This window comes from Lampris incognitus, chromosome 3 (genome assembly GCF_029633865.1).
Source record: "Lampris incognitus isolate fLamInc1 chromosome 3, fLamInc1.hap2, whole genome shotgun sequence".
Lineage (NCBI taxonomy): Eukaryota > Metazoa > Chordata > Actinopteri > Lampriformes > Lampridae > Lampris > Lampris incognitus.
Window position 1 is genome coordinate 26,553,353 of NC_079213.1, and position 27,730 is coordinate 26,581,082.

General features: G+C 46.5%; 1 protein-coding gene across 1 annotated transcript in view; it reads right to left on the reverse strand.

Annotated features, from left to right (window-relative positions):
• The window catches only part of si:dkey-97m3.1 (fatty acyl-CoA reductase 1), a 64,491-nt gene extending 39,899 nt beyond the window's left edge, over positions 1 to 24,592 (reverse strand). The window contains exon 1 of the mRNA XM_056276952.1: positions 24,038 to 24,592. The gene's annotated coding sequence lies outside the window, so the exon portion shown is untranslated. The remainder of the gene's footprint in view (positions 1 to 24,037) is intronic.
• Between the last annotated feature and the right edge of the window lie 3,138 nt (positions 24,593 to 27,730).

The window sequence follows — 27,730 nt, forward strand, 5'->3', positions numbered from 1 at the left end:
ACCTTTTCCAAGGGACGTAATCGGATCTATTCCTACTCTAATGGTACTGGTCTAATGGAGTGTGTCTCCTTATTTGGGTCAACTCAATACAATAAATCAAACCCTGTGTCTGCTGTTTGGTGGTGGCAGGCAGCCAGGGCCTCTTGGGGGCTAGAGAGTGGGGTTGACTGCTACGAAGCCACAAGGTGGAAGCCGAGGTGGATGCCAACATCCAGTTAGTCAGCAGCTGATCCAAAGCTTAGGTGTTGGTATGCCCCTAAAGTTCATTTTATATTAGTACTACTATCATTATTGCAGTTCGTGAACTACTGGCCGACTGTCTGGGGAGGGGGCTGGAAATTCAGACATGTTACGCAAATATTTCATTTCACCCATCAACTGTCACATTTTGGAAATCTCTACGATGGGAGCTTTGACCAGTTTGGTCTTAAAGACAATGTGAGGCATCCAGGTAGCGTAGCGGTCTACTCCGTTGCCTACCAACACGGGGATCGACGGTTCGAATCCCCATTGTTACCTCCGGCTTGGTCGGGCGCCCCTACAGACACAATTGGCCGTGTCTGCGGGTGGGAAGCCGGAAGTGGGTGTGTGTCCTGGTCGCTTCACTAGCGCCTCCTCTGGTCGGTCAGGGTACCTGTTCGGGGGGGAATAGCATGATCCTCCCACGCGCTGCGTTCCCCTAGTGAAACTCCTCACTGTCAGGGGAAAAGAAGCGGCTGGCAACTCCACATGTGTTGGAGGAAGCATGTGGTAGTCTGTAGCCCTCCCAGGATCGGCAGAGGGGGTGGAGCAGCGACCGGGACGGCTCGGAAGAGGGGGTAATTGGCCGGATACAATTGGGGAGGGGGGGAAAAAAAAGACAGAAATGAAAATTTCCCCAGTCATATTATGTACCTATTCCTATCGTCCCAATCTAATATTCTGTTTTTCTTGGAAATTCGTCCCATTAAGGAAACAAAATACACTACGAATGCAGTTTCACGTTGTCTTTAATGCTTTTGAGTCTTACGTGGGTTAAGTGACACTTAGGGACTACTTAGATTCAGCGTGCACACCTGAATCTTGTTTGCTTAAGTACACACTGTGTGACGCTCTAGTTTTTGTTGCTGGTTCCATGTCGTTGAATGTAAATGGCATTTCGATCTCCTCACGTTCATTATAACTTCCCAAGGTCTTGGTGGACAGCGGTTGCCTTGACGGGAAGGATGCCACGATCCCAGAGAAGAGTCACCAGCCGGCTAGAGGGGAGCGGAGCACTGCAGTGTCTGAGTGGAGCATCGTGAAAATGAAACCCGTCAAAACCCCGCTCAGACAAATGCCAGTCTTTATTGGCACTTAAGGGAATGAATAACTGCACGGGAAGTTCATGAATCCCTGGATTTAGACATGGGTGTGTGTAACACGCACAGCCACACCGGCGTAATCGTAACACCAGCACTGAGCTGCTTATAAAAGACATTGCTGTGATTTTGTGTTGAGCTCATTTTCCACCTCAGTCATTTTCCAAGAGGTTTCATCCACCATGATAGCACTTCCTATATTTTCATTTGGTTGGTGACAATATCTTTCCACAGGAGCTCCCATGACTGGGGTAGGGTTATCCTTTTTCTTTTCTTTTGCCCCCCCCCCCCTTTCCCCCCCAATTGTACTTGGCCAATTACCCTATTTTACGAGCCGTCCCGGTTGCTTCTCCACCCCGTCAAGTCGGGGAGAGCTGCAGACTACCACGTGCCTCCTCCGATACACGTGGAGTCACCAGCTGCTTCTTTTCACCTGACGGTGACGAGTTTCGCCAGGGGGGCATAGCGCGTGGGAGGATCACGCTATTCCCGCCAGCTCCCCCTCGCCCCCAAACAGGCGTCCCGACCGACCAGAGGAGGCGCTAGTGAAGCGACCAGGACACATACCCACATCCGGGTTCCCACCCGCAGAAATGGCCAATTGTGTCTTTAGGGACGCCCGACCAAGCTGGAGGTAACACGGGGATTTGAACCAGCAAACCTCGTGTTAGCAGGCAACGGAATAGACCGCTACGCTGCCCGGACAGGTTACCCTTTTCTAAGTGACAAGTTTATGAACTTAGTTGGATGTACTTCTAAGGTGGGCTTGGTACTTTTCAATCAAAAGTAATTTTGTCTGGACATGCATCTTAAACGGATTTGGACCACATCCAAAGGAGTTGAATCAAGTGCAGCTGGACTTAGTATATATCCGTGAAGACGTTTCGCCTCTCATCCAAGAAGCTTCCTCAGTTCGTGCCTTTCTGACTAGACCAAGCTAATTTGACTGGCTGGTGATGAGACTCAGAATTTATCCTCTAGGAGTCGTTGTCAGAGCTATTGATATGCGTGGCTCTTTGTGATCCGATGTTTACCAACGCCCGTCGCTAAGAGCCATAGATATGCGTGGCTCTCCTGTGCTCCGATGTCCAGCCGCGCCCGTCGCCATCGGAGCTATTGATTTGCATTTGTTTAGCAGCGACGGTCGTTGGGGGGGGGGGGGGGGGCTAGTTTCGACTTCATTGTTCAGTGGTCATGAGAGTCGTTGGAGCCGTTAGTGGCCGACTCTTGTTCTTGGAGGCTAGGCTTCTTGAGTCTCCTGGGTAGAGATGAAAGGACGGCATTGTAAGTGGGAGATAGGTGGTGTCGTAGACCTCCTCCTCTGTTGAGGGATGGTTTTTCCAGTTTCGCATAGATGGCTTTCTTCACCCCTCTTTCAAACCATCTATCTTCTCTGTCCAAAATGTGTACGTTGGTGTCCTCGAAGGAGTGAGTCTTCTCCTTTAGGTGTCGAAAGACTGCTGAGTCTTGTCCTGAGGAGTTTGACCTTCTGTGTTGAGCCATCCGTTTGTGTAGTGGTTGTTCGGTTTCTCCTATGTGTAGGTCAGTGCAATCCTCATTGCATTGTACGGCATACACCAGATTGCTTTTCCAGGTGTGTGGTACAAGGTCTTTGGGATGAACCAGTCTTTGTCAGAGTGTGTTGTTGGGTTTGAAGTATACCGGGATGCGGTGTTTGTTGAAAATTCTCCTGAGTTTCTCGGAGATCCCAGAAACATACGGGATGACTGTGCTATTCCTTCTGTTCCTTTTCTCCTCGTCGCTCAGCTGGTTGGTCTTTTTGGAACGTGTTGCAGTTTTCACAAAGGTCCAACGGGGGTAGCCGCAGGTTTTTAATGCTCCCCTCGGGTGTTTGTGTTCTTCTCGTTGGGCCTGAGTGCTACTGGGCACATTGTCAGCTCTGTGTTGCAAAGTTCTGATGACGCTCAGTTTGTGTTCCAGCGGGTGGTGGGAGTCGAAAAGTAGATATTGGTCTGTGTGTGTAGGTTTCCTGTAAACCCCAATGTGGAGGCTCCTGTCTTCCCCAATGTGGACGTCACAGTCCAAGAAGGGCAAACTGTTGTTCTTTACGTCTTGCCGTCCTTTCATCTCTACCCAGGAGACTCAAGAAGCCTAGCCTCCAAGAACAACAGTCGGTCACTAACGGCTCCAACGACTCTCATGACCACTGAACAATGAAGTCGAAACTAACCCCCCCCAACGACGTCGCTGCTAAACAAATGCAAATCAATAGCTCCGATGGCGACGGGCGCGGCCATAACATCGGTACACAAAAGAGCCGCTCATATCTATGGCTCTGTTAGCGACGGGCGTTGGTAAACATTGGATCACAAAGAGTCACGCATATCAATAGTTCTGACAACGACTCCAAGAGGATAAATTCTGAGTCTAATCACCAGCCAGTCAGACTAGCTTGGTCTAGTCAGAAAAGCACGAACTGAGGAAGCCTCTTGGATGAGAGGCGAAACGTCTTCGCGGATATATACCAAGTCCAGTTGCACTTGATTCAACTCCTTTGGATAACCATGACCTGGATGAATGAGAACATTCACAGACACTGGGACCACACTTTAAAGACAAGAAGTGAGACAAACTAGAGCCAGTCTTGTTAACATAGGACTGACTGTTTTTTGTTGTTCAGGCCAAGGTATACTGTATGGCCAAATTTTGATTGTGTTACTCTTTCTCCTCATTTACAACAGGCATTAGCTTCGCAGTGGTCTACCAGAGACTCGGGGCTTGGCTGGCAGTGGTATTCACTTTCTCTAAACAACGTATTGTGTTAGATGTACGGCATTAAAGTGCAAAAATCACACTGCCAATGTTTCTGTGTCTTTCTTTGTCACTGGGACAACAATGCACCACTATATCGCAGGCCCCTTAAGCCGTGGATGGCTGCTTCCTACATCCGTTTAGCATCATTTGCATTTGTAGCCAGTTGGGCGAAGCCAGCTGGGTGTCAAACCTGTTTCAGAGTTGTCGGTCATTTGTCCGCTAACCTGCTGAAATGGTGGGTTAATGGATTGCATTCTTGTGAGCGTTGCCACTTGGCAACAATAGCATAACATTAAGCCACAATCGCCTTTTGATCGGTGCTTTTACTGGTCAGGTGGAACTAAGATCGATACGAGTCAGACCACGCGCGATTATTTTCTGCTGTGCCTTTCCCATCCCCTCTTCTAGTCCAAATATTCCCAGTAGTGACTGTCAAAGGACGGAAGACCGCAACCAAGTCCCCCCCCAAAGCCACACCTGACCCAGATAACAAAATCATGCTCCCTCCCTTTTTTGTGTTTTACTTATTTTCACTTTCTCCCTCTGCACAGACAAGCATACACACTCGCTCATATGCATCCGTCTCGAGTAAAGCATTCTGACAGCTGGAACTTCCGAGGCCATTACTGAGTAACATCTGATGACTTCCACTGGTCGGGCTGGCATTCTGCATTAGACCATTTGGTGTCACAGGTGAAACTAAAGCTCGGGGATGAACCAATAAATTCTGCACAGTCACCCACTCGTGATAGCACAATTCATCTACCGAACATTACACAAAAGTTGGACTGATTTCCCCATCATTTGCATCTTTTTCCAAGCTCTATGACCCACATTGGCTACAACATCCACACATTTGCTGGTCTGTATGCATACCAAAATGGAGGTCACGTTCCGAGTTCCTCTACCGAGGCCCCCTGGCATTCCACTGCCATGCTCCAGAGCACATTGGAGTGGTTCTCTGGGGACACAAGGACAAGGGCAGGGGGTCTGAATGTCACAATGGATTAACATCCGACATTGGATATGTTCCTGTAACTAGGAAAGTGTCAGAGCAGATAAGAAAAAAAAAACCCTCCTTCTTGATCCTTATTACACACATGCAAGTCAGACCATTCTTCCAAGGTCACAGCGCCGCACGTTCCAGCGACGTTCAGATGTGAGCCAATGTGGACACTAAGAACGAGCTGGTCATGTCTGAGAGACTGCCTTGCCTTCTATCACAACGGAGGAAACCAGCTGCAGGTAGGGGAAAAAGGATTTCAGGACTGTGTACCTAACTGAACCTTGAACTTGGTCGAACTCAAACCCAGGTCAGATGTTCGAGATGTGGGAGAAAACAATTAGCAAGAAGCCCAGGCTTCCATTTGTGTTTTCTCTAACAGCCCTGCTTTCCTTAGGCTACAAATGCGTTGAATTATTATTTCTGCATCCCACCCCCTTCAGGAGAGGGGCAGCCACGCAACTTTAGATTTTTTTTTTGTGTGTGTGTGTGTGTGTGCCCCCCCCCCGTTTTTCTCCCACATTATACTTGGCCAATTACCCTATTTTCCGAGCTACCGGGTCGTTGCTCCACCCCCTCTGCCAATCTGGGGAGGGCTGCAGACTACCACACGCCTCCTCCAATACATGTGGAGTCGCCAGCCGCTTCTTTTCACCTGACAGTGAGGAGTTTTGCCAGGGGGATGTAGCGTGTGGGAGGATCACGCTATCCCCCCCCCCCCCCCAGTTCCCCCTCCCCCCCAAACAGGCACCCCGACCGACCAGAGGAGGCGGCGGTGCAGCGACCAGGACACATACCTACATCTGGCTTCCCACCCACAGACACGGCCAATTGTGTCTGTCGGGACGCCCGACCAAGCCTTAGGTAACATGGGGATTCGAACCGGCGATCCCCATGTTGGCAGGCAACGGAATAGACCGCTACGCGACCCGGACACCCAACTTTAGAATTTTTATTGATTTATTGAGACTGCATGAAAAGTTAGAGAGGAGAAAGTGGTGGGAGATACAAAAGACAGCAAGTTCTGAGAGGATGTACTCAAGGCCTGTGGGGGCTTAATAATGGCTCCCGAGTTGCTGGACTCTCACTGTTGGTACACTTACATCTTATATAACAGAATAACAATTTGGCTTGCTCATATAGATCAGTTCTTTTATATTTTTTTTCTTATTTTGTGGAAAACATCAGGCCTTGTATAAATTCCTCAAATGATAATCATTGTAGATTGCAAAAAAAAAAAAAAAAAAAACCAATATAAAGCTCATCCTGTGTTGTCATTACTCTCGATGTGTTGTCCTGTCACTGACACGTAAGGGAACGCCCTCTTCGGACCATGAATTATGACTTGTAAAGGGTAGGACTTGTTATTTGGGTTATGGCGACATCTTGACAAAGTACTGCGTCCTGTCCAAAGTCACCCGGGGGTCTTTCCAAAAGTTGAGCAGGGAGATGCTGAGGTTATAAGAACACACCTCAGCTGCAGAGGTTTACTGCTGTGCTCAGCTACTGTTCACGCAACCAGGCCTTTCTCCCACTTTCCTTCGAGGTTTTTTTTTTTTTTTCCCATTGCTTTTCCCTTACAGCTTTTCTCCCTGGGAGGTCTGTTCGGTTTGTTGGCGGCGGGTGGTTTTAAGCCGCAGCTCTGCAGCCCTTCTGCCGCTTTAGGCCTTTTCTCTTATCAACCCCTCCATTAGTGAGTCAGTTCTGTCGGAGATGCGGGCAGAGTCGAGCTCTACGGCTGCAGTCTGGTTAACATAAAAAACAGACAAAAGGCATCCGAGCCGCGGGGAAGCAACAGAATGTGGGGGATTGTATATTGTGGAGACAGAGGGAAAGATTTGACAGAGACAAACAATGATTAAGGAAACATTAGTCAACTTGAACGTCACCGCCAGGCAACACAAAAGAGAAGCCGGTCCCTTTCACCGAATGACATCAGCGCCAGCAGTGAAAACGAAAACCTGGAAGGCACAGGGACTCTGCTACCACTACTGCTAGTCATTCCAACATGCCCACGGCAACCCAGACTCCTCTCTCTCTCATATATAAATAAATAAAATTTAAAACCACCAAGTATTGAGGGGCAGTGGCTACCAGCTACCAAATGAGTCCCATCTATTTTGGCAACCAAGAACAGGTCCAGCAGCAGGAGCCAGTATGCTCCTCTTATTTCCATCACTGAGAACGATGCTTATCAGGAAGGACAAATGTTCATCGTAATTAAGAGGATTCAGTTGCCAAGGCGGAATGAGCTAAATAATGTGTCACGCTGAACACGACGCAATGCCGTGGTCCATGTTTCTGTAGAAAATATCAAGTACAGGCTGTGAGTATGGGAGAGGTGTTGTGTCTACCGTTTACTGCTGTAAACGTTACCGTCAAATGATTTTTATTGGCTTTCCGCCTGGAAAAACTATCCATAGCCTGGAGAGGCTTTTTAATTTTTATTTTTTCATAACGTAAAGAGTAGGTAGTTAAGTAAGGTGTGGCGGTGGGGTGTGGTTTGTGCGTCGACCATGGGTGGAGACCTTGGAGTGGCTCCAACCCATCGGCAGCACACCTGCAGTAATATATTCTCTCTGGAAAGACTGGTACCTGACTTATACTGCACACACTGGAGCCAAGAGCAACAACGCAGAATGTACAGTACCAGAGTCAAGTCCCTGTTAATTTGGGATCAGTAACAGTGACTTAGTGGCCGGTGACTAGTTAAAGAATATATGGTGTCTGGGTCAGCAAAACTGGTGCATCCAAATCACAGCAGACCGTCATTTCATTCTGTGTCCCGTGATGGGGGAGTTTGTATAGGGGAGTTGGTTAAAAGAGCTCTTTTTTTCCGGATTTCCCCACCACCCCCCAACTGTATCCAGCCAATTACCCCACTCTTCCGAGTCATCCCGGTCGCTGCTCCACCCCCTCTGCCGATCCCGGGAGGGCTGCAGACTACCACATGCCTCCTCCGATACACGTTGAGTCACCAGCCGCTTCTTTTCACCTGACAGTGGAGTTTCACCAGGGGGACATAGCACGTGGGAGGATCACGCTACTCCCCCCAGTCCCCCGAACAGGTGCCCTGACCGACCAGAGGAGGTGCTAGTGCAGCAACCAGGACACATACCCACATCTGGCTTCCCACCCGCAGACACGGCCAATTGTGTCTGTAGGGACGCCCGACCAAGCCGGAGGTAACAACGGGGATTCGAACCGGCGATCCCCGCGTTGGTAGGCAACGGAATAGACTGCCACGCCACCCGGAAAAGAGCTCACTTTTGATTGAGTTTTGAACTAAAAACAGATGGTACACACACAAATTGATGCAGCATCATTACAAGTTGTATCACACAGCCTTCATACCCAGACACTGCACTACAGTACATATGTAGGTCAAGGCTGGACACAGTACACGAAATTAGTGGCTAGTGGCTACTGTCAAACCCAATTAGAATTAAAATGAGCTAATGAGCTGCCAAGCTTTCATTTCTGTATCTTCATCAAAGGAAAGTGTCTTGTTTGGCTCCATTTTAGCATTAGCTGGGGTTTAAAATGAAAGTTGCCTATGGTCGCTGGTCAGCTCTGGATATCTGATTCGGTGAATTTTGAGCATTTCGCACCGTGAGAGAGTTTGTGTGCACGTTTGTTTGCAGGTGTGCATGGTCTGCACCACGTCTGATAGTGAAAGGATTCTGTAATTACACCAGCTACCACCGAGTGACAGGGCCTCTTGCTGTGGTGTCACTTTACACCTGGCTCACCTCAGACCACTGCTGTGCTCAAAGTTCTGTGGCAGGGCCAGTAGGTCAGCAACCAACACCATGGTTCCGGTCCGACTACCAGCCGCCTCTGCCAAGTAACAAATTTCAGTGGCTTCTCACTTTGATTGTAATGATTAAGTTGCAGGCAGAGAATTTAAACAATAATCTATAGTAACACTCTAACAAGACGCACAACATCTCAAACAGCCGAGGCTCATTTTCCAACATGTCCTAACATACACTTAATAAACACAGTGAACTGTAATACACCTCTGTTCTTATAAAGACATGTGACATGAAACTGCAAAGATTATAAAAACCATCACAATACAAAACAGCGAGGGAGAAATAACGCAATGGTGCGTTTCTGTTCTGTTTCCACTGCTTGTGTGTACTAGAATTAGGTGCCATTGGCACCCATTTTATTGTCCTTATTTATTCTGTCTCCCCACCTGCTGCCCAATGACTGCTGGGATAGGCTCCAGCATCCCTGCGACCCTGACAGCAGGATAGGCGGTTTGGATGATGGATGGATGGATATTTATTCTGTTTATTTATTCTGTTTGTGAAGCACTTTGGTGCAAAACCTGTTTTTGTTTTAAAAGAGCTATACAAACGAAATAAACTTGAAACTCATGTGTAAAACAGATATGCAGAGATATATTTTGCTCTACTGTAAATCTTCTGCAGTGTAACCCAATTTACAATGCAACACTAACTTGGGTCTACATATTAAAGGCATAATCCTGAAAACTGAATCATTTATTTTCATCATTGGTGTATCTTCACACAACGGCTAATTCACAAATATCTAAGTCTCATTGTAATGTTACTGTCTGGTACAACTCTCCCAGTGAAAAATTATATTGCGCACAGTGTTTTATGTCTTTACCACAACAGTCAAATACAGACGAATAAGACACGAGTGAGTTTTAAGAAGGGTTTTTTTTGTGACCAATGAGCAGATATGACAGAAAAAGCTCATAGACGGTACTGGCGACCGTTTCATTTTAAATGGATATCTGGTATTTGAAATGGTACACAGATAGGGGTGTCTGGGTGGCGTGGCTGTCTATTCTGTTGCCTACCACCATGGGGATCGCCGGTTTGAGTCACTGTGTTACCTCTGGCTTGGTCGGGTATCCCTACAGATACATTTGGCCATGTCTGTGGGGGAGAAGCCGGATGTGGGTATGTGTCCTGGTCGCTGCACTAGCGCCTCCTCTGGTCAGTCAGGGGCACCTGTTCGGGGGGGGGGGTGGTATGATCCTCCCACGTGCTACATCCCCCTGGTGAAACTCCTCACTGTCAGGTGACAAGAAGTAGCTGGCGACTCCACATGTATCGGAGGAGGCATTTGGTAGTCTGCAGCCCTCCCCGGATCGGCAGAGGGGGTGGAGCAGTGACCAGGACAGCTCGGAAGAGTGGAGTAATTGACCAAGTACAATTGGGGAGAAAAGGGGGGGGTACATAGATACAATTACCACATTAAGTTGTACCACTAAGTCAAACCATGAGCTTTGCAACTAGCTTTAAATAAGTAAATACAAAAATTGCATTTTAAAAAGGGAGATGACATGAAAAGTTGCCCAAATAGAAACAAAACAATTAACCATGGTTTTTTTTAACAATGGCAACAAGTTTAAAATCAGTAGTAATTTCACTGTTTTATTTATTTCTGACATGTGTCCATCAAACTGAATCAAGAAGGGGCACTTTCAGCTGTGGAGAGCACAGGACTTGCTAATGACCATTTTGAGATGGTTATTATCACAATGAATGGGCAACACCACCCTTTTTAGCAGCTGGTGGACACACACACACACACACTGGAACAGGCTTAAATTGATGGTTCCATTGCAACCCACTTATCACGAAAAACAAAAACACAGGTTGGGGCACTGGGACACAGCAGCTCTGTTATTTACCCCGCAGGCTCATTTTCCTAATGTGGAAAGAGGGATGGGACAGGGATATCACTTGCAGGGCTGAGCAACTGACTCTTAGATGCTGCCTGCATTACATTCTCCCTGTTCAACCTGGGGAGATTAATTACTCCGCTCGAGGAGTGAACTCAGTAGAGTGCAGAGCTACGCCAGGCGTGCGTATCCCCCCTTCTCCAGTGCTCGCACCTGGTCGACAAACCACCCCTTTTTTCGCCCATCGAGAGAAGGGAATTACACACACACGGACAGAAGTGAAAAACCGGTGTTTTCCCCACCATTATAAAACTTATGAGCGGTGCCCTAGTCGACTGAACGGGAAATACGGACAAAAAAAAGTTTATAATATGTGGCGCTTGAGCTAAAAAAGAAAAAAAAATCTACACTACCGTTCAAAAGTTTGGGATTACCCAAACAATTTTGTGTTTTCCATGAAAAGTCACACTTATTCACCACCATATGTTGTGAAATGAATAGAAAATAGAGTCAAGACATTGACAAGGTTAGAAATAATGATTTGTATTTGAAATAAGATTTTTTTTACATCAAACTTTGCTTTCGTCAAAGAATCCTCCATTTGCAGCAATTACAGCATTGCAGACCTTTGGCATTCTAGCTGTTAATTTGTTGAGGTAATCTGGAGAAATTGCACCCCACGCTTCCAGAAGCAGCTCCCACAAGTTGGATTGGTTGGATGGGCACTTCTTGCGTACCATACAGTCAAGCTGCTCCCACAACAGCTCAATGGGGTTCAGATCTGGTGACTGCGCTGGCCACTCCATTACCGATAGAATACCAGCTGCCTGCTTCTGCTCTAAATAGTTCTTGCACAATTTGGAGGTGTGTTTAGGGTCATTGTCCTGTTGTAGGATGAAATTGGCTCCAATCAAGCGCTGTCCACTGGGTATGGCATGGCGTTGCAAAATGGAGTGATAGCCTTCCTTATTCAGAATCCCTTTTACCCTGTACAAATCTCCCACCTTACCAGCACCAAAGCAACCCCAGACCATCACATTACCTCCACCATGCTTAACAGATGGCGTCAGGCATTCTTCCAGCATCTTTTCATTTGTTCTGCGTCTCACAAACGTTCTTCTTTGTGATCCAAACACCTCAAACTTGGATTCATCCGTCCACAACACTTTTTTCCAGTCTTCCTCTGTCCAATGTCTGTGTTCTTTTGCCCATCTTAATCTTTTTCTTTTATTGGTCAGTCTCAGATATGGCTTTTTCTTTGCCACTCTGCCCTGAAGCCCAGAATCCCGCAGCCGCCTCTTCACTGTAGATGTTGACACTGGTGTTTTGCGGCTACTATTTAATGAAGATGCCAGTTGGGGACCTGTGAGGCGTCTGTTTCTCAAACTAGAGACTCTAATGTACTTATCTTCTTGCTCAGTTGTGCAACGCGGCCTCCCACTTCTTTTTCTACTCTGGTTAGAGCCTGTTTGTGCTGTCCTCTGAAGGGAGTAGTACACACCGGTGTAGGAAATCTTCAATTTCTTAGCAATTTCTCGCATGGAATAGCCTTCATTTCTAAGAACAAGAATAGACTGTCGAGTTTCAGATGAAAGTTCTCTTTTTCTGGCCATTTTGAGCGTTTAATTGACCCCACAAATGTGATGCTCCAGAAACTCAATCTGCTCAAAGGAAGGTCAGTTTTGTAGCTTCTGTAACGAGCTAAACTGTTTTCAGATGTGTGAACATGATTGCACAAGGGTTTTCTAATCATCAATTAGCCTTCTGAGCCAATGAGCAAACACATTGTACCATTAGAACACTGGAGTGATAGTTGCTTGAAATGGGCCTCTATACACCTATGTAGATATTGCACCAAAAACCAGACATTTGCAGCTAGAATAGTCATTTACCACATTAGCAATGTATAGAGTGTATTTCTTTAAAGTTAAGACTAGTTTAAAGTTGTCTTCATTGAAAAGTACAGTGCTTTTCCTTCAAAAATATGGACATTTCAATGTGATCCCAAACTTTTGAACGGTAGTGTACCTAATAAAAACGTTTTGCCTGTCAGTCTGTGGATGTGCAGCCTCCTAGTTGCCCTTGCATGAAAGCGACCAAGATTGCCATGAAATGACAGATCAGGCTATCATAATTTGAAAGCCCTCGTTAGACTTCAAACGTGTTTAACCACCGTGGTTATCATGATAGAACATGAATCGAGGCGAACGGCTGCTCTGCTGGTTGACCTTAATTCCTAAAACTGCGGTAAGAAAACATAGCTCAGCCATGGAAAATATTTTGTTGTAGCTACCGAGATGATTTCCAGCGGTGACTGATAACCCTACTCTAGAAACTTTATTTTTATAGCGGCGTTTTAACAGTGGAGACCATGCCATTTCTGCGTGGTGAATAAGGTGAATTATTTTTGCTTCCTTCAGTGTTCCTCCAGTTCTCCTGTGCTGAGATCAGCAATGAATGATTTGCTGGCTTGTGAAATACTATCAGCTTATCGTTTATTTTCAAGACTCATACCCAAAAACATAATATTCCCTCCCCCCCTTTTTCTCCCCAATTGTACCTGGCCAATCACCCCTCTCTCCAAGCCGTCCCGGTCGCTGCTCCACCCCAAGGCTGCAGACTACCACATGCCTCCTCTGATACATGTGGAGTCGCCAGCCGTTTCTTTTCACCTGACAGTGAGGAGTTTCACCAGAGGGATGTAAGCGCCTGATAAGATCATGCTATTCCCTCTCCCCTGAACAGGCGCCCCGACCGACAAGAGGAGGCGCTAGTGCAGCAACCAGGACACATACCCACATCCGGCTTCCCACCCACAGACACGGCCAATTGTGTCTGTAGGGACACCTGACCAAGCCAGAGGTAACATAGGGATTCGAACAGGCGATCCCCCGTGTTGGTAGGCAACTGAACAGACTGCTATGCTACCCGAACGCCCATAATGTTTTGGTTTTGACACTGTCACCGCCCGATCTGACTCAACTGCCGATGCGAGTCTTGCATGCAGATGGTTGACTCAGAGCTGGCAGCGCTGGTAGAGTGAGCTAGAGAGTGAATGAGGAGAGGGAGCAGCGATAGCGAGAACAAACTTTTTCGAAGGTTTTGAACTACCGCAACCATAAGAGATTCTTCATAAATGTGCACAAAAATTTTTAGCCTGACAGGTCCACTAGTTTGCAAAATTAGCTGCGGACACACACGCACACACACGCACATGCACACACCCCCACACACAAGACCAAACTCATAATCCCCAGGCTGCTACCTGGCAGAGACTTATCAACTTCTGTGGGAGGACATATCTGCATGAGAACTGTATTCACATGAATGACAGTGAATTGCAGCCCCCAGGCCATAACATGACGAGCTAAAGCCTGTGTTTAATAGCCTGATTATGCTTTTGAATGATGAGAAATTTTGCATCTTTAAGGCGTTAAATGGATCAACTATCAGTGAATGAGATCGAGGAGGAGGCAACACGCGCACAACTCATGAGTCATGTACTACTTCACAATGACTGAGACACACACACACACACACACCCTTTGCGCCTTGTTTTGCTGCCAGTAGGGAGCATGGTGTCACTGGTGAGCTGCCTAGGTCTCGTCTATCTAGCCAACCCATATGTTGATTAGACCTCTGGCGGAGAACATTAACACCAGTTGGGTTGGGCATGGACAGATTACTTCAGCCTTACACTGCCAATAGCTATATGGACATGAAGCTTTAAATGACTGCATGTCAGCACAATGCTGTCAATCTTTCCGTATAACAGAGAAAATTAATAGAAAATTTAAAATCCCCTTCTACAACAGCTTCCAAAAATCCATCAAGATGGCAATAAAAGTCTCATTACTTTTCCGTAATCTAGAAAGAGTGACCATTGTCGAGTAGGTGAAGACTTAATCCCCCCCCCTTTTCTCCCCAATTGTACCTGGCCACTCACCCCACTCTTGGTCACTGCTCCAGACCCTCTGCCGATCCAGGGAGGACTGCAGACTACCTCCAATACATGTGGAGTCGCCAGCCACTTCTTTTCAACAGTGAGGCTTTTCGCCAGGGAGTCTTAGCGTGTTGGAGGATCATGCCATTCCCCCCGGTTCCCCCTCCCCCCCGAACAGGTGCCCTAACCGACCAGAGGCGGTGCAAGTGCAGCAACCAGGACACATACCCACATCCGGCTTCCCACCCGCAGACACGGTCAATTGTGTCCGTAGGGACGGCCGACCAAGCCGGAGGTAACATGGGGATTTGAACTGGCGATCCCCGTGTTGATAGGCAACAGAATAGACCGCTATGCTACTCGGATGCCTTGAAGACTTTTTGAGTGGGGGGAAAAAAAAGGAATATGTGGTTTCTTTTCCATGAGATGCAACATTTTTGTGCAAATAATGCCCAAATTTTTGTAATAAATCTGCCAACGCTGTTGCGCCCCCTGCTAGTTGAGCTAGGCATTCATGGCTGTATGTCTGTGTGGCCAAGTACTTTCAGCCAGATGCATCACGTACAGTTAAAATAAAAGTTACTGCCCCCACTGACCACAGAATCGAGCTGATCCCAACCAATCCCTCCTCATCTCCAACAACCTCTCATCCAAAAAAAAAGTCCTATTTCTGAGCATCTTTCAAAGATGAGAGTGGGGTGGAGCACACTAACTCTGGGGACCGGTGTTCCTCTTTACACACTTGTAGGCTTTAGGAGTGGTCCTCTCTCTTGGCTTAAGACTGAATCAAAGAAATTAATCCAGGCAAAAGGGATTCAGTTTTTTACATGGTTGTGGTGGGGTTGGCGGCTTGTTTTTCCTGGAAAAAAAAGAGGATGCAGCCGGCTTTGACTGTCTGCTGAATACAAGGCTAGGCGGAGAGATTAGAGGAGATGCCACTCTCTCCCTGGGAAGCAATCTACATAAAAAAGTCTCAGAGGCGACGGTGTACTTGGTTGTATTTCAGTTTTTCCATTGGTTCTGTCTGGGTTCTGGGTGCTATAAGATATACAAAAATCAGTTTGTAAGTAAGGCCAGATGGCTGAACAGATCGGGCATTTACTGAGAAGATTTGGATGGTTAACAGACAGCTGTGACAAACAGCAATTTCCATCACTATCTGAAACTTGTGAATTTAGCCAATTACCCCAACCATCTTCGCCTATCAGAGCCCATAAATTAAGCCCCCCACAAAAAAGTACTTGCTATAGCATGTAAAAAAAAAATGCTAAAAAAAACAAACAAACTGGTAAATCAGATTTACTTAATGCACGATAATGGGATTATTTCCAATCTTTGATCCGAATGGATATGAATGTTAACATCCCACACAAGGGATTGAATTCAATGCAGCCATAGACCCCATCCTCCAGACAAACAATAGCAACTTGCATTTACCCATCTTGCAAAGACAGTACTTTGTAGCCCTGAAGCCCTTATATGGAAGATATTAACCAAAGCTCTGCCTTTATGTTTATCTCTTTGACCAATCAAAAGAGAAACAGGAAACGGTGCATTGTGTAGACAGTGGTCAGGTTTCAAGGAACGAAAGAATGTGTGGGAGAAAAAGAGGAAGCTATGCATGGCCTTGGACTCCAGCCATAATGTCTATGCATAGGATCCTGGGCAGTCATCCAAAAGACCCAGACAGAGCAAACTAGGTTTGGCCACCCTGCCACTGACATCCCCGATAGGGTATGGGACAAGCATTGCAAGAAATTAGCCCTTGTGGCTTATTCAATTTGCTTCCCCTTGGGAAGACATACACTACCGTTCAAAAGTTTGGGATCACATTGAAATGTCCATATTTTTGAAGGAAAAGCACTGTACTGTTCAATGAAGATAACTTTAAACTAGTCTTAACTTTAAAGAAATACACTCTATACATTGCTAATGTGGTAAATGACTATTCTAGCTGCAAATGTCTGGTTTTTGGTGCAATATCTACATAGGTGTATAGAGGCCCATTTCAAGCAACTATCACTCCAGTATTCTAATGGTACAATGTGTTTGCTCATTGGCTCAGAAGGCTAATTGATGATTAGAAAACCCTTGTGCAATCATGTTCACACATCCGAAAACAGTTTAGCTCGTTACAGAAGCTACAAAACGGACCTTCCTTTGAGCAGATTGGGTTTCTGGAGCATCACATTTGTGGGGTCAATTAAACGCTCAAAATGGCCAGAAAAAGAGAACTTTCATCTGAAACTCGACAGTCTATTCTTGTTCTTAGAAATGAAGGCTATTCCATGCGAGAAATTGCTAAGAAATTGAAGATTTCCTACACCGGTGTGTACTACTCCCTTCAGAGGACAGCACAAACAGGCTCTAACCAGAGTAGAAAAAGAAGTGGGAGGCCGCGTTGCACAACTGAGCAAGAAGATAAGTACATTAGAGTCTCTAGTTTGAGAAACAGACGCCTCACAGGTCCCCAACTGGCATCTTCATTAAATAGTAGCCGCAAAACACCAGTGTCAACATCTACAGTGAAGAGGCGGCTGCGGGATTCTGGGCTTCAGGGCAGAGTGGCAAAGAAAAAGCCATATCTGAGACTGACCAATAAAAGAAAAAGATTAAGATGGGCAAAAGAACACAGACATTGGACAGAGGAAGACTGGAAAAAAGTGTTGTGGACGGATGAATCCAAGTTTGAGGTGTTTGGATCACAAAGAAGAACGTTTGTGAGACGCAGAACAAATGAAAAGATGCTGGAAGAATGCCTGACGCCATCTGTTAAGCATGGTGGAGGTAATGTGATGGTCTGGGGTTGCTTTGGTGCTGGTAAGGTGGGAGATTTGTACAGGGTAAAAGGGATTCTGAATAAGGAAGGCTATCACTCCATTTTGCAACGCCATGCCATACCCAGTGGACAGCGCTTGATTGGAGCCAATTTCATCCTACAACAGGACAATGACCCTAAACACACCTCCAAATTGTGCAAGAACTATTTAGAGCAGAAGCAGGCAGCTGGTATTCTATCGGTAATGGAGTGGCCAGCGCAGTCACCAGATCTGAACCCCATTGAGCCGTTGTGGGAGCAGCTTGACCGTATGGTACGCAAGAAGTGCCCATCCAACCAATCCAACTTGTGGGAGCTGCTTCTGGAAGCGTGGGGTGCAATTTCTCCAGATTACCTCAACAAATTAACAGCTAGAATGCCAAAGGTCTGCAATGCTGTAATTGCTGCAAATGGAGGATTCTTTGACGAAAGCAAAGTTTGATGTAAAAAAAATCTTATTTCAAATACAAATCATTATTTCTAACCTTGTCAATGTCTTGACTCTATTTTCTATTCATTTCACAACATATGGTGGTGAATAAGTGTGACTTTTCATGGAAAACACAAAATTGTTTGGGTGATCCCAAACTTTTGAACGGTAGTGTAACTGAGTAGCAATAACTATCTAAAGTTGGGAGATCCTTATGTGGAAAAGCATACACTGTCAAGGTTATGAACTACAGGTGGGCGTCCGGGTGGTGTGGCGTCTATTCCGTTGCCTGCCAACATGGGGACTGCCGGTTCAAATCCCCCTGTTGCCTCCAGCTTGGTCGGGCATCCCTACAGACACGGTTGGCAGTGCCTGTGGGTGGGGGGCTGGGTGTAGGTATGTGTCCTGGTCGCTGCACTAGCGCCTCCTCTGGTCGGCAGAGGGAGTGGAGCAACGATTGGGATGGCTTGGAAGGTGGGGTGGTTGGCTGGGTACAATTGGGGAGAAAAAGGGGGAGAAACCCCCCCCCCCAAAAAAAATGTTATGGACTACAATGTTGACAATAAAGTGCTTCCTTTTCAGTCATATAGACAAGGAACTACAAGGCACATAGCTTCAGGCATGAGGAGTCAGTCATTCAACAGTGTTCAGCAGGTCAAGCTAGTCCTGGATATAGTGTGATGGCGAGAAGAAACAGATGTGGAGAGACTTGCCGGGCTAGCAGAATCAATAATAAACAAAGTCAGTCCAAATCCAACTTTGAAAACCTCAAGCCGAGAACTCAATACAGAACGACCAGATTTCACGTTACCGTTTAAGGGCTAAGAGAGAAAAGAGGCCTTTCACTGCTAAAATAGTTCTCAAACTGTATTCAAATGCGTAGGATAGAAGAAAAAAAAAACACAGCTGAAATCATAATAGTGAAGTGGATAACATTAGCAACCAGGTTACTTTTTTAAAAAACACTTCTTGGTTCTGAACAGACGTCACTCACTTAGGCTCAGAAAACTAAGGGGGGAGTAACCATCGAAGGAATGTTAAAGACGCCTTGCAAAACCAAACCATCAACATCAAGTCACTGTTGTCAAGACAACGATCCTTGTCAGTCAACATCATGTCTGATTCTCATTAATCAATATGGAGAAAAGAGAGACAAGGTGCCCCTTTCTCCTTCCGCCCAAGCAATCAGCAAAACAAGGTCAAAAAGGCTGGTGTGTATGTTGGTAGAAATAGAGAAATGTACTGTAATCTAGCATCGATAACGGTGAACCAATATTGACTTTTCTAGACCCAAAGTCAGTGTCAATAAGAAACCTTCATTGTCTCCACACAAAAGGATCAAGATTTGAAAGCCAGTGGATTCAAGTTGGATTCAATTGACTATAATATGTACACTGTATAACATAGCTTGGCATGTGCTGGTAGACAGCCAGCGTATGCCGCTCATTAGCTCCATCAAGCCATGCTGGGGAGCAACCAGAAGTACATCTAAATCTTCCCAGCTACCCTCAGATGACATGCTTCTCACTGACTAGCCATGTCCTTACAAGGTTCATGCAATGAAACGAAAGCAGACGCACCCTATTCTACATTACAACCTACTAAACTAAACCAAGAGGCCTTTAGGAACTAGATGGAGAAGTGTCGCGAGACAGTGGCTCTGGTTCTCGGCGTTGACCAGAACTGTTGGTTTTCCATTCTGTCAGGTTATATCTAATCAGTAGTGTATCAATACATTCTACTTACGTAGCTAAAGTATGTTGAGTAAACTGCATATTATTCACTGCATAGAACATTTCCCCCGACTGATCCTTTCCTATGAAACAAAAGTGCAAAGAATACGGGACAGTGTTGATCTCTAGTGACCACATTATAAATAATATAGCGCTATATAAAAAAAATTCTGTCGATGTAGTATGCATACGCAAACATTTCACATACTAAATTTGCACATTAACATGACATATCCGAAACTTTACTAATATTAGCATGTACTATGAACAATGCGGACACAGCTACAGAGTTTGTAGATCTGGCACAACAGATGAATTTAATCAACTACCTGGCAGCATAAATGATATCTTGTTAAATCTAGCAAAGTCTTCACAAATGATGCCTCTTACTTGTTGAGAGATAATCAGGTAGCTTTGAAACTACAGGTTCCCCTACCTCACAGTACTCTGCCTCCCTTCTCCTCCATTAATTCTTACCAATGCTGTAGTACTAAGTGTTGATCGAGACATATTTGGGGTCTCTCGTGAGAAATGGTCAGCTTCAGGTGCAAGGAGACCATTACTCTTCTCACTGGTGCTAGAAAGTGGAACAGCCAACTTTGTCATCTTGCAGCTTATGCTAGCTTCAGCTTATTTAGCTCAATTAGCTATTCCCCCTTTTTAAAAAGGAGCATGATTCCTTTTACATTTATCTCTGCTCACCATGTACATAGCGCTATGTAACAGAGATTTGTTCCTAATTTGCATCATTACTCTGTTTTTCATCTTCAAATTTCTCATTATGCTAAGCAGGAACAGGTTCGTATTTGAAAGCCTTTAGCTCACGCCGACTCTTAATTTACGGGCAAAGCTGGCATGAGTACAAGGAACCTAAAAATCCCATATAGCAGAATGGTTCCGAAGGTAAGACTCCAGTATAAACAATCAAGAAGGGAGTTGAAGCTGTAACCATGGACCATAAAAACTATGGGTGCTAGAAAAGAGCACCAGTAGAGAAAATTCACCATATGTAAGAATTTACATCATACATTTCACCCCCCGGCACACATGAGAACCCCATCATTTCCTCCTTCCTTACCTTTGCATACATCCTCTTAATTAACATTTTAACTATACACTGTTCCTGATACTGCGCTGAATTTAGCCTGCGGCCTGAGAGTTGGTACATCTATTCTACTAGATGCATCTCTTGATACAATTTCCCGCCCATCACTTTACTTTTCACCAAGACAAATAAATGGTTTGCAGGTATTCCCCTGAGGTGACCTTTATGGCTTCTTTGTCCCAGAAACTGACAGCTTTGTTTAGAGGGAACATCACTTCTTGGACTGCCAGCAGGTTAGACAACCCAGCTTCCTTATGTCACCAGTGTCAAATCCCCAGACGAGATTCCTCAAGGGGGCACAGCAAATCAAAGCGCTCATTTATGCATTAAAACCCCTGAACTGAGGTGCGTCAACCAGTTTGCCGACTATTTAACATTACACCCATTGGACGGGTTATAGCTTCTTCACATGCCATGAATGCAGGCTATTGTTTACCTAAAGAAGCCACAAAACATGCATTGTGAACTGTTTTTAGTTACCCACTCACCCCATGCTCAAAGTGATTAATAACACTGTCTTTTGAAAGCTTCATATTTTGCAATGGCTGGCCCATTGGCAGGGGCTCTAGGAAGTGCTGCCATCACCTCTCCTTTAGAACCTTTCCTTATAATACAGGCTTCTCAAGCACCTGCAACAGCAAGTGCATACCTTTAGTGTAAAGGATAAGGATGGTTGAAAGAACAGGTCAAAGATAGGGGGAGCTGTCTGAACTACATACTGATGCACAGTGCAGAGTAGACCATCCCTCCGTCTTCCCTATGCCACGCTCAGTCAGTAGTATATAAGTGTGTGGAGGAGAGGAAGACAGGGAGGAACAAGAACACATTTTCTAAGCACTAAAACATTTATGATGCCCCGGTACTGCAGACACACAGAGAGAGAACCAGACAGAGTCAGAGAGGAAAGACAGCGTTCACCCAAAGTTGTGGCAAAGATAATGGTTGGCCTTAAGAGGCAAAAGAGGGGGAAAGAGGGAGGGGGGCTGGTGGGCTCACAGTGCCAAAAGCCAAAGAAGCTCAGCCACTGCAGTGTAAAGAGGAGAGGGAGGAGGAGACGCATGGCAACAAACACTGATGGGCAACACAGCCAGTTACAAAGAGAAGCAGAGAGCTCAGACATTTTTGCCCAACAAAAGAAAGACAAAGTGCTCTAGTCTCACATAACCAGCCCACAAATTGCACTTCGCACAAGGCTCAATGGACATGCGTTTGTGTTAGGTATGTCGCCATTGGATGTAGACCAAAATTACCACTCAGGCGAATGGATCGGCCTTTAATCAGTGAGATGTAGGACCAGAGCACTACATTTTCAAACACACTGGTCTCCCAGCGAACACACCACTAGTGCTAGCAGGCCAGGCAGCGTTTCTAGTTATGCATGTACACGATTCTTGCAGTCTTTGATAAAAACTAATTCTACAGCAGCACTGGCGCCAACGTCTGTTCGCAGAGCCATTGTTGCCATTTTCAAAATACGGCACTGCTTGATGTGGTCCTCATCTAAACCGCTCCACATAGTTCACGGACTGGTCCGGCATCCAGCTGCCAGGCCCAGTCGATGCTCAATGGATCCTTTCCAGACTAATATCTCGTAGCAAACTGAGCTGAGCTCATGAGATTTAGGTTTACCGTCCTGGGTAAAGGTGCTCACCCTGGGAAATCAAAAACAGCAAACGGTGGCTCCAATTAGCCTTTACCAAATCTTAGTTAAGAACAGAAAAGCGAATTGTTTTATCTGTGATGGCCTACGATGAAACTCGAGCTAGAAAATAATAATAAAAAAAATCCCCAAACACTGGCAATAAATGTGATTTTGTCTTGAAGAGGGAGGTAGAGCGGGCTCGAGCAGCCAGTGACGTATACTCAGGGTAAAACGAGCGTGAGTTCGTTATCTCGCGCACACATTCAAACACTTATCTAAAAACAAAATATGGGTCACCTTGTAATTATGAAGGAGGGCCGTTTTTTTCCAGTCCTTTTGAAATCCCTGCAAGACATCAACTACTTTTCCACTCAGGCTTATCAAAAAACGATAATAATAGGCACCATTGTGGTAAGTCAACGTCACATCAAAACACCTTCAGAGAAGAAAAAGAGCTCGGCCTGCATCATCATGTGATATACTGACATGTCCACACAAAACAAAAAAAAAAAAAGAAAAAAGTAGACGAGCGGGTGATGAAGAGATATACACACTTCTGAGGTTACGGTGTGCCACAGCTTTCAAGATGACGTACTCCTCTACTTCCACTTGACATACCTCGTGTACTACTACAGAAGTTAGGACACAGCCTGTCTCGCCAGAGCATCACAGTAGCTACGTCAGAGTAAGGTTGCTCATCACATGTGTGTAGATCGGGGATTAAGCGAGAGCTCTGGCACAAGGGGAGTTCTTTCTATAAGAGGAAAAATTAACATTTTCAATGATATCTTCAGCGTTTCAGAATATTGTCAGTGATAGTTCAGACACCCATCACTCAGACAAGTAGATACTCATACAGACGGATACAGAGTCGGGTAAAAAATAAAAAAAAAAAAATAACGGCAGGGGCCTGAAACTGATGCTGCCGCTGAATGCGCATTCACATGGCGGACGCGCAGAGCGGAGAGCTCCGTCACGCCGAGTCTAACTCACCACGTTTACCGCGACCTGATCCCGGGGACACGAGACGCTTCCAACATGAGAGCGATCCCACTCTGCGACGGCGCTTCTGAGTTTCTCCCCGCCGCCGCCTTCTCCTGCACAAACACGCCGTGCTCCCCGTGTGTTATAATTTACCAAAATTTACCATATTCCCACCTATAATGTAGTGGGAATACACGTTGTTGTTGTTGATGTTTTGTTTTTTTTAAACCCGAGTCCAGCAGGGACCATGCGGACTGACCGACTGCAGCTTGTTCTGCCCCGCTCGGTCGGGCGCCCCTTCACGTCGGTTAGCTCCCCGTTAGCTCCGGTTTCGACATGGCTACCGCGTTTCAGTAACTACCACCAACCGGACGAACCGACAGATGTGATCTAAATAAACTGCTCGCAAACAACTCGGCTTCGAAGCTCCGCAGTCATTCGTCCGACCGCCCGCCCGTTTACTCCTGCTGCGTCTGACCGCACAAAAACCAAAGATGCTCCGGCGGCGCATGCCTGACTCCGCTCCTCCGTTCCGCGGATACGAGCGCCTCTCCCCAAATACGGTTCTCCAAGCCACGGCTCTTTCTCCTTACCTTTGTCTCATGGGTAGGTCGGATGAACTCCTCGTCCCTGGCTCCGTGGACTGTGGCGGTCGGGAGCGGCGGAACAACCCCCCCCCCCTTAAAAAAGAAAGAAGAAAAAAAGAAGCGTGTCTGGTTGTTGGAAGCTGTGCAGCAGCAGCGGGCTGTCTGTCCCCTCCCACCGGCCGCTCCGCGGCTGGCGCGTCTCCACCAGACACGGAGACCAGGCACCGAGCTGCCGACGCTGTCCAACACGCACACACACACACGCCGGGGACGGGTGTGTTTAATACACGCGTTATTTTCCTCTCCCGCCGCCGTCGCTTTGTCTGCGTTCGTTTCTAAAAACCGGAGGCTTTCAGAGACAAAACGTGTTTCACGTCACAGATTTGGCGGGGTTCCCCACCCTGATCCATCTGATACGCAAGATCTACATCATAGGCTACTTTCACCATGTGTGCTTACAAAGCAAAGTTGTCTTTACGGAACGACAAAACACCTCCACAGTTCGGCGACTCGGAGTTCAAAGCTCGTGTTTAAGAGATGACGTTAAAAAAACATGGATCAGTTGAAACTGATTCGGGTTCGGATGCAAATGGATTTGAGCAGAATCTTCGTTCAGTCGCGTTGTCACAGTCAGGGCCGGCCCAAGCCTTTTTTGGGGGGGGGCAGGGCAGAATTTGATCTGACCACGGCCTCCCAGTCCCCCCTCCCACTAAGTTCGCCTTGTAGCGTTTTTCCATCGGCACTTCTGGCGAACCATGCCTCGTTGTTTTTCGTTTCCATCACCAATTTAATAAACACGCCGAATCGCACCCGAGACAGACCCCCTCTGGCATGTGCGACCAAAGCGCGCCAGCCCCGCCTCCAATCGGGTTACGGTGACGTCGACGTCACCTTTCAGCGACGAGTTCAGGCTCCTGTCAAGGTGTCGTTCCGTCTCCGTTTTTCAAGCAATAAGCGGCAGGTGCCAAGCAAAATCGTACCAACAGCCTGAAATTCCATGATGGCAAGTAGCTGGCTAGCCACTACGTCACACAGGGCAATAGTAAACAGCGCTAAAGAGGGCGCTGCTTTTGAACGTCATCGACTCAAGACAGGTGCGTCATCAGTTAAAGACAAGCCTTCAAGCGTGTAGGCCTCCATCCATCCATCCATCCAGTATCCGAACCGCCCATCCTGCTCTCAGGGGCGCGGGGATGCTGGAGCCTATCCCAGCGGTCATTGGGCGGCAGGCGGGGAGACACCCTGGAAAGACTTGGATGTTTATGTTCGAGGTTTGGGAGGAGCAGAAATGCTAGGAAGAGGAGAGAAAGGAGATAAGGGTAACAATATTCTCTCATAGGTTTGAGGAGTAATGGATTACAGTTTATAGGATCTCAGAGTCAACGTTTCTTCAACACCATCATGGTTTTGGCAAAGCCAGCCTTGCCAAAGGCGAAGGCTGATTACAAATACCACATTATAAAAGAAACTTTTTTTGTCTAGAAAACAAAAAAAACAAAAACTAATTTTCGGGCGCCCGGGTGGCGTAGCGGTCTATTCCGTTGCCTACCAACAGAGGGATCGCCAGTTCGGTGTTACCTCCGACTTGGTCGGGCAGACACATAATTGGCTGTATCTGCGGGTGGGAAGCCGGATGTGGGCACGTACGTGTCCTTGTTGCTGCACTTGCACCTCCTCTGGTCGGTCGAGGGCGTCTGGTCGGGGGGGGGGGGGGGGTTTAGCGTGATCCTCCCACGCGCCACGTTCCCCTGGTGAAACTCCTCACTGTCAGGTGAAAAGAATCGGTTCGCGACTCCACGTGTATCGGAGGAGGCATGTGGTAGTGTGCAATCCTCCCCGGATCAGCAGAGGGGGTGGAGCAGCGACCGGGACGGCTCGGAAGAGGGGGATAATTGGCCAAGTACAACTGGGGAGAAAAACGGGGGGGGGGGGGCTCATTGTCCTTATTGGGGAAAAAAGCATGTAGTCCTGTTGTAATGGATCTGCAAAGCCCAGCCACTCTAGGCTGACAAGCCGAGTCAAACCAGCACGTGTGTACTTGTCCGTTCAGTATACGACGAATAAAACTTCGAATCTTATCAAACCAAAACTATTTTTCAGATAATACCCCGCACATATTTCAGACATCTTTCTTTGAGAACTTCGATGTGATAAGATTCTCATTGTCACGAATTCAGACAACAAACCTGTATCACCGTATGACGCATGATCTGTGAAATGTCATCCAACATCGACAGACAGTAAACAACGATATCACATCATGGCTCAACCCTGTTATCCATAGACTCATCAGGGTCAGTGTTTTGGATGTAACTGGAGCGATGAGATTTCTCATACGTCGTGTTTGTAAAATATTCTTGTCAATTCTTCCTAAATACAATATTCAGCAATTCATACTGGACCGGTTCCCAGACCTTTGTCTGTGAATGTTCTCATACCAAGTCCAGTTGCACTTGATTCAACTCTTTTGGATTCCTAGACCTTTGTTTACATCACTGGTTACTAAACACTGACCTGTGCATACTTGTATTAGACATAATGCATTAGTACACCCTATTGCGTGGGTTACCGTATTTAAATTACCTGCCTGCTGACCGAGTTACAGTATGAGTGGTTTAAAAATGGGAATATATTCCATGGAGCGGCATCTCAAACACCTGTCATCTCCATGTGTAACAAATTTGACGGTATGACTCACAGGCTGCATGACGTCAACTTTTATGTGCGTAACCACACTGACAATAACAAAGGGGTTACCCGAAGGCCACAGTCTTTGCTGCCATGCAGCAATTATGTATGATCTAACTGACACAAAATCATCCGTCAAAAGGCTCGGGGTTCATCTCCATGCAGCTAAAGGTAGCTCATAGAGCATGCAGCAGGACGGGTTTAACAAAGGGTAGGAGGTATAAAAGGTAATGGTATGTGTGTGAGAATGTGAGTCTTTGTCTTTGCACGTGGATGAATATCTGGTGGAGTCCAGTGGCTTTGTGAGCATCGCGTTTCTAACGAGTTGTATCCACCATTCAAGGAAACACGGCTTCGAAACTGGACTAATTCGTTCGACAGGAAGGAAAACGAGAGAACTCTACAAACTTCATGCCCCTGTTTCTCAAAATGATTTTGTCACACTGATAGGGTCTTCTGTTGTTGTGTCCTTAGTCACTACTGTCGAGATATTGTGTGGTAACTGTCACCATCACTATCGACTGAGAAATACCAGGACCAGCACAGTGTGTTTACTTACTGAAAACAAGAAAGGGTCAGGCCACTGTCTCCTCATCTGCCAGACTGCCATATCTTTTTCAAAACAAACCACATACCTCCACCTCTAATCTCCTCTATTTCTTCTGCAGCTAATCCTCGTGCAGCACAGTTCAGCTACACCACCAGCATGCAGAGTGTAATTATATCGCCTACCTGCCAGAATGTTAAACGTAGGTGGCGGCAAAAACATTAAGTGTATTTGATAGTTTGGTACCAGGGACCCACCCAGAGTGCTGCTGCTAAAATAGTATACACATGTACGTCATCGGCGGTCACTTGGGGTCGAGTATGACCCTCCTCCCTCTGGGCCCTCAGGTGGGTGTGGAGACCGATCCTGGAGCCGCATAATGGGAGGACGCCTGTGCATGACAGCTTTTACCTGAAGTGGCTGATGCGCCTGCAGCTACCATACGGTCCTTGGCAGGGGGGTGG